This window comes from Rhipicephalus sanguineus, chromosome 1 (assembly GCF_013339695.2).
Source record: "Rhipicephalus sanguineus isolate Rsan-2018 chromosome 1, BIME_Rsan_1.4, whole genome shotgun sequence".
NCBI lineage: Eukaryota > Metazoa > Arthropoda > Arachnida > Ixodida > Ixodidae > Rhipicephalus > Rhipicephalus sanguineus.
In genome coordinates this window covers 65,032,380-65,038,538 of record NC_051176.1, presented here as the reverse complement: position 1 = coordinate 65,038,538, position 6,159 = coordinate 65,032,380, and the positions used below count along the sequence as shown (strand labels likewise).

The window sequence follows — 6,159 nt, the reverse complement described above, 5'->3', positions numbered from 1 at the left end:
GACACTCGGGCGCAGTTTGCGCAAGGCAGTGGTTATACGTGTAATGGACCGGTTACATAAAAATATAAAAACAAGCGCGCTAGCATTTCCCATCTCTGAAAAAGCACCGTCCCGATGCTTATAACACAATATTGAAGGGAAAAATATGCATACACAAAGAAAGAACAATAATAAAGTGAAAAGTATAGTCCTCAAGTTTGCTAACGCGTATAGAACGGCTTAAGGCGCACGACGTGGGTGACTTCAGGTCGTGTGCGGCGCCGCTGAGAGTTCGTAATGCCGTCCGGGACAACCTCGTAGTCTGGCGGGCCAACACGACGGGGTACCTTGTACGGCCCGAAGTAACGTCGAAAAAGTTTTTTGCGGAGTCCACGTCGCCGTATTGGTGTCCAGACACAAACAAGATCTCCGGGTCGCTATTCTATGTTGCATCGTCGAAGATTGCGATGACGGCGGTGAACCCTCTGCTGGATCTTGATACGCAGGCGGGCGAGCTGTCCAGCTTCTGCAACACAAGTAGGTAGCAACGTCGAGATTTTCTTTGTCGGTGAAGTTCGGTAGCATAGCGTGAAACGTCGTTGTCGGATTCCTTCCGTAGACCAACTTGTATGGCGCCATCTGCGTCGTTTCTTATACGGTCGTGTACCGCCACGGTGGTCTAGTGGTTATGGCGCTCGACTGCTGACCCGAAGGTCGCGGGATCGAATCCCGCCCGCGGCAGCTGCATTTCCGATTGAGGCGAAAATGTTTGAGGCCCGTGTACTTAGATTTAGGTGCACATTAAAGAGCCCCAGGTGGTCGAAATTTCCGGAGCCTTCCACTACGGCGTCCCTCATAATCATATCGTGGTTTTGGGACGTTAAACCCCAAATATTATTATTGTACGGTCGTGTTGTATGCGAAGGTCACGCACGGAAGGATGGCATAGCACGTCTTGTGCTCGACGTCGACGTACATGGCCAGCATGTTGGCGATGGTCTTATTTAGATGCTCGGTGAGGCCATTGGTCTCAAGGGGGGTAGACGGTGGTAGAGTCAGCATACATGGTGGTAGAATCTCGTCGGTAGAGTCAGCAGATGCACTTCGTCGCTAGAGGCATGCGTTGAGTGCTAGTTCCAAAGAGGTGTCAAACGAAAGTGGTCCTTGTGACATCCAACCAAAAGAAGAACCCTGGGCCAGCAAGCTTCTCTGTCCGTGGTATCGTTTCGTCCCTTATGACATGAATTGCCACAGCTGGTGAGCATCAATTAAAAGGCTGATACCCGGAACTGAAGTAATGCCCGGTATCAAGAACTTATCCGCAAGGAGGTGGCCATCGATTTCGATGTCTCTAACAAAGTCATGGTCGACTGGTACTTGAACAATATCCTCGCAGACGAACGGTACTTCAAGGGCTGTTACCAGTTTTAGTTCGACGAGACGATGTTGCCTCGGAACTGAAGCTCTGTGTCCAAATGCATTGAGCAATAAATTAACAGATCCAAGTTCTCTCAATTCTAGTGCCTTGGATACGTCTTCACGTATAAATGTGCGCTGGCTTCCGCTGTATACCATGCCACGAATGTAGGCATTTTGCGTTTTCTTTATGATCTACGCGCTAAATGTTTGTCGTAAGACATCGGAGTCCCCGTACGAACGAGAGCTGGTATGCAGACTGTTCGGAGTTACGGAACTTTCGTGCTCTTTCTTCTTAGGTTTCCACTTGGGATCGCACACTGAAGAGACTTTACTGCGTGATCCACATTTGACTTTTCGGTAACAGTCATTGGCTAGGCGTCCTCTCACGGTGCATCGATAACATCGGTTGTCTGCAGCCAATTTCTTCAAGTTTTCTTGATCGGTAACACTGCTGTCACACAGTGGAGTTGACTGCTTTGAAGACCTTTGTCCTGTCTATTGGGCTTCTTAGTACTAAATTCCGAATTGTGGACAATAGGTTCAATGAATGCAGACATAATATAGAAAAGTTGGGACCGCGTCATTACTGGATAGCGTAACTACAGCGTCAATATTTGAAGCACGCATGCATGGCATACGCGAGCACTGGGCTAATGATAAATAAGTAAATAAATAGGTGGATACATAAATAAACATGTAAATAGAAAAATATGTAAATAAATAATGCCTACTGTTAATACTTATTTGTAAATATAAATAAAAGTTCAGAGAGAGCACCACCTCATATGCCCATAAGGAAATTTCGTTATACATTCGGAAAAAAAAAATCCTAAGCTTCCGCGAAAATACATACGAACAAAACAGGTGCAGTTTCTTGTGCAAACAAAAAAGTAGCGAAGTAACGGCGATCCTTTATGTCCGACTCATTACCTTATTCAAATAAATACATGAAACTCAGTGCACCTAATATTGGCAACATAAAAATCGAGGAACGCCAAACTTTTTTCTAAGCTATGCCACACCCTGCGCGCATATACACACCTGCAAGAGTGCCTGCGTGTTTTGTGGACTTGGGTGAATATCAACGGCTACTATTTAACATACGCATAATACGAGCATGAGTGGAACGCGGTACATAGTGCAGGGCACATCTATATTGACTCCGAACGTGCACGCATTCATGGTTGGAACGTATATTAAGTAGAAGCAATGCATTGGGGCTGACATTTCCGCATATAAATTTGTGCACGCAAATTCAATGCCTGTGAATGTTTACTCGCCCGAAGTGAAATCACATGCGCGTGTATGGATGGCGTTCGCTTGACGAACTGCGCATGTGTACTCGCATATATTTCGCTCGCTCATTAGGTATGCGCTATGGTTTCATCACGCTACTCCCGTCCGACCTTTCCTTCCCGCTAAAGTGTGGATTCGTACTTTCTTTTTAGTCTTTCTTTTGATACTTACTGGCAGTGAACGGCGGTGGCGCTGCGAGTTCCGATCACGCTATGTCATCGAGGATCTGCTCAACTCTGGGGCGGAACTCCCGGCATTTATTGCGGTCGTTCTCCCCGCACCCAGGATATACAGGGTGTTTTTTTATAGACAATACTGGTCTTTTATAAAAATTCTATGACAGTCGCGCTCCTGTCGTTTTCGCACACGTACTGTATACTTTGCCGCAACTAAAATTACATTGACGAAACTAACTAACAAAAATTTGTTAATTAACTTTTAAATGTCGACTCGAGGGAAATTGTTCATATTAGAAAGTTGTAGTGCGTACCAATTTATGGCATACCCATTTTTCAGAAATTGCGAAAGTTGCACGTCATTCGATATATTCATCATGAAACTTTAAGGGCAAAATCGAAACTGAACGCGCCTGGCGCTGAGGAAACGCGGCCTCTGTGTTACGTCTGACGAAATATTCGTCCTATTGGGACGCCACCAATGGCAGTTTCATATATTCGCTAAGCACTCGAAATAACAAACGAATACGTTATAGCGCCTTCGATTGCGCAGCCCTATTCTACTGCAAGTCACGACATATTAAGCTATGACGGTAGCCCACGGTGCTGCCTAAAGGTTTTCCTTCGGCGCACACATACATTTTATACATATCTATTCATCTTTCAGCTGATTGAATGATTGAGTGACGTCTCAAAGCAATACCCATAGGGCTATACGAGAAGGTGCATAATGGAGGGCTTGACAATTGCGACAATACAACTGTTTAACGGATGTCCGGACGAAATATAAGCTTATGGGCGTTTACATTCTCACTCCATCGGAATGCGCGACCACAGCGGCTGGTAATCTAACCCAAATACTAGTTCTCCGCAGCAAGGCGTCACTGCCAGTGAGGTACCTAAGCATTCCATGTCTCAGCTGGGTCGCCTTGTCATTTCCGTTGTTGACAAGTCGCTTCCACTTCGCCCCGTCGTATCTATATTCTTTTTACGGCTCACGAGTTTTGCGTACCAACGTTCCGGCATTAGTGCAGCCTCTCGTTAAGCTCATTTTAATTTTATATATTGACGCCAAGAGCCCCAAGCCTGGGGATTGCATGCATATAAGGTGGGAAAAGGAGGATGCAATACATTTGAGGAAATTTTCCCGGAACTATATATCAACATCAGAAGAGGTAGTAAGAAGTTTGAGAGCACTTTCGTGCGTCGACGCAGGCTATTTCGTGCACTTTCACTTGTTTAGAGAATGGCAGTGTTTTTCTTAACTATTTCGTTACCGCGCCTATAGAACGTGGGTCACCGGGGACCCGACCGCCCAGCGAGAATTTAAAAATACGGGCGCTCCTATCAACTAGTCGCGCTATGTAACACATTCTGTAAGCACTAATGTTTCATTTCCTGCGTAGTTCGTTTTTTTTCCACAACGGCGGCGATTTTTCCCAGCAGCGGCGACTCAAAGATAGCGGTTCGCTTGGTTCGTTAGCGAAAGTGGCAGACGACCCGGTAGCGAGACCCTCTCGGAAATGTTGTTGCTTGGCCGATTCTCTTGCGTCCGAAAGATATTTTTATGCTTTTCCTAGCAGAAGTGACTCTGAGGATGACGTCAAATGATGTAAATATAGTTCAGATGATAAAAAACCGTATTACGAGCCCGGATCGCAGTCAGGTGTTGATCAGTACGTTAGGCTTTCCGGCACATCAATTTTTTACTCCGATTTAAATGTTGTGAGGATGTTGGCACTATTATATATTTCATTTGTAGTGTCTCAACTGTATATGGTAAAAATTTGGTGACATCACCTTCAGCCAGCAGAGAGTGATATTCAGCCGAAGAAGGGTACCCAGCCGTGAAATCAGAGTAGTGTTGCGCACCGAAGCGATATGTGTCGCCAGGCTAATCGGCGTTTTAGGCATCTTTTTGACAGCAGAAGTAATAAACAGAATTTGTGTTAACAGAAATTAGTATGCCTGGTTGCAACTTCTGTAGAAGAAGTCTTATGCCGAGGATGATAGTTCTTGGAAATAGTAAAGCCTACAGAGATGGTGAATTTCATTTGCCTGCCGCTCTATATGGGTATTGTCGATGGATGGATGGAAAAACTTTATTTCGTCAGAGAGCAGTTGGGGACGATTCCGTGTTAGAAGGCCATCAACCCAAGGTTTACGGCAACCTGTGTGGCCCACTACAGGACCCTTGTCTGGACGACTGGGTCTGAGCTGGTCAACACGGCCTCTCCCTGCTCGAGAGAGGGATCACGCATAATATCCGCCGGTGGCGGCACCATGCTATATTCCCACAGTATATGGTCATAACTTGCCACTGCCTGGTACCATTTGCATTGTGGCTTAATCTCCTCCGGGTATATTTTGCTCAACACGTACGGGTTGGGAAAAGATCGCGTCTGCAGTTTTCTCCAGACGCATTCCTGCGCCTTGGTCAACCGCTTGTGCGGGGGCGGATAAAGCCTCCGCTCTAGTTTATAATGATTGGTGATGTCGTGAAAGGACAACAGCCCATCTCTCGCGGACCTCCCCGGAACGGGCGGCTCACCTGCCCGGCTGACAAAACCGCGAGCATTCAGGTGAGCCGCCTCGTTCCCAGGGTTTTCAGAGTGTGCTGGTACCCAGACAATTTCTATTTCCCGAGTTTCTCGCCCCTTGGCTCGGTGCAGCATTCGTGCGGCGGTGAACGATATTCTGCCTCTCGCCAGATTTCGAATGGCTGTTTTCGAATCAGTGAGAATCAGGTCAGACTGAGAATTAGTGATAGCTAGCGCTATTGCCGCTTCCTCAGCAGTTTCTGAGGAGCGGGTTTTGACTGATCCAGAGGCGACCAAGCGTCCCCGCCTGTCCACCACCACAATCGCAAATGCGTCCTTGTCCTTATAATCCGCGACGTCTGTATAGACTGCCTATTTGTACTCCCCGTATTGAACATGTAAAGCTCTGGCTCTAGCCTGCCCTCGTTCCACATGGTGGATCGGATGCATGTTCTTGGGCAAAGGCTTTATGTACAAGGCCTTGTGTAATTCTCGCCGCACCTGAGTTTTAGTGTCCCCAGCGGGAGGCTCAGCGCCAACGCCAATCCTTTCCAATATATCCCTGCCAGTTTCCGTTGTCGAAAGCCTAGCGTGCTGCATCACGAGGTGCGCCTCCCGTAGTTCTTCCAGGGTGTTGTGCACCCCTAATCTTAGTAGCCTGTCGGTTGACGCATTGTTAGGCAGCCCAAGGGCTGCCTTGTAAGCCTGCCTAATCATAGCCTCGACCTTGCCTTTTTCCGTGGTATCTA

At 47.0% G+C, this 6,159-nt stretch overlaps 1 non-coding gene across 1 annotated transcript; it reads left to right on the top strand.

Moving 5' to 3' along the window:
• The first annotated feature begins 647 nt into the window (after positions 1-647).
• Trnas-gcu (transfer RNA serine (anticodon GCU)) lies at positions 648-720 on the top strand. The gene has a single exon. It is a non-coding gene; the product is annotated as a tRNA-Ser (tRNA).
• Positions 721-6,159: the final 5,439 nt, after the last annotated feature.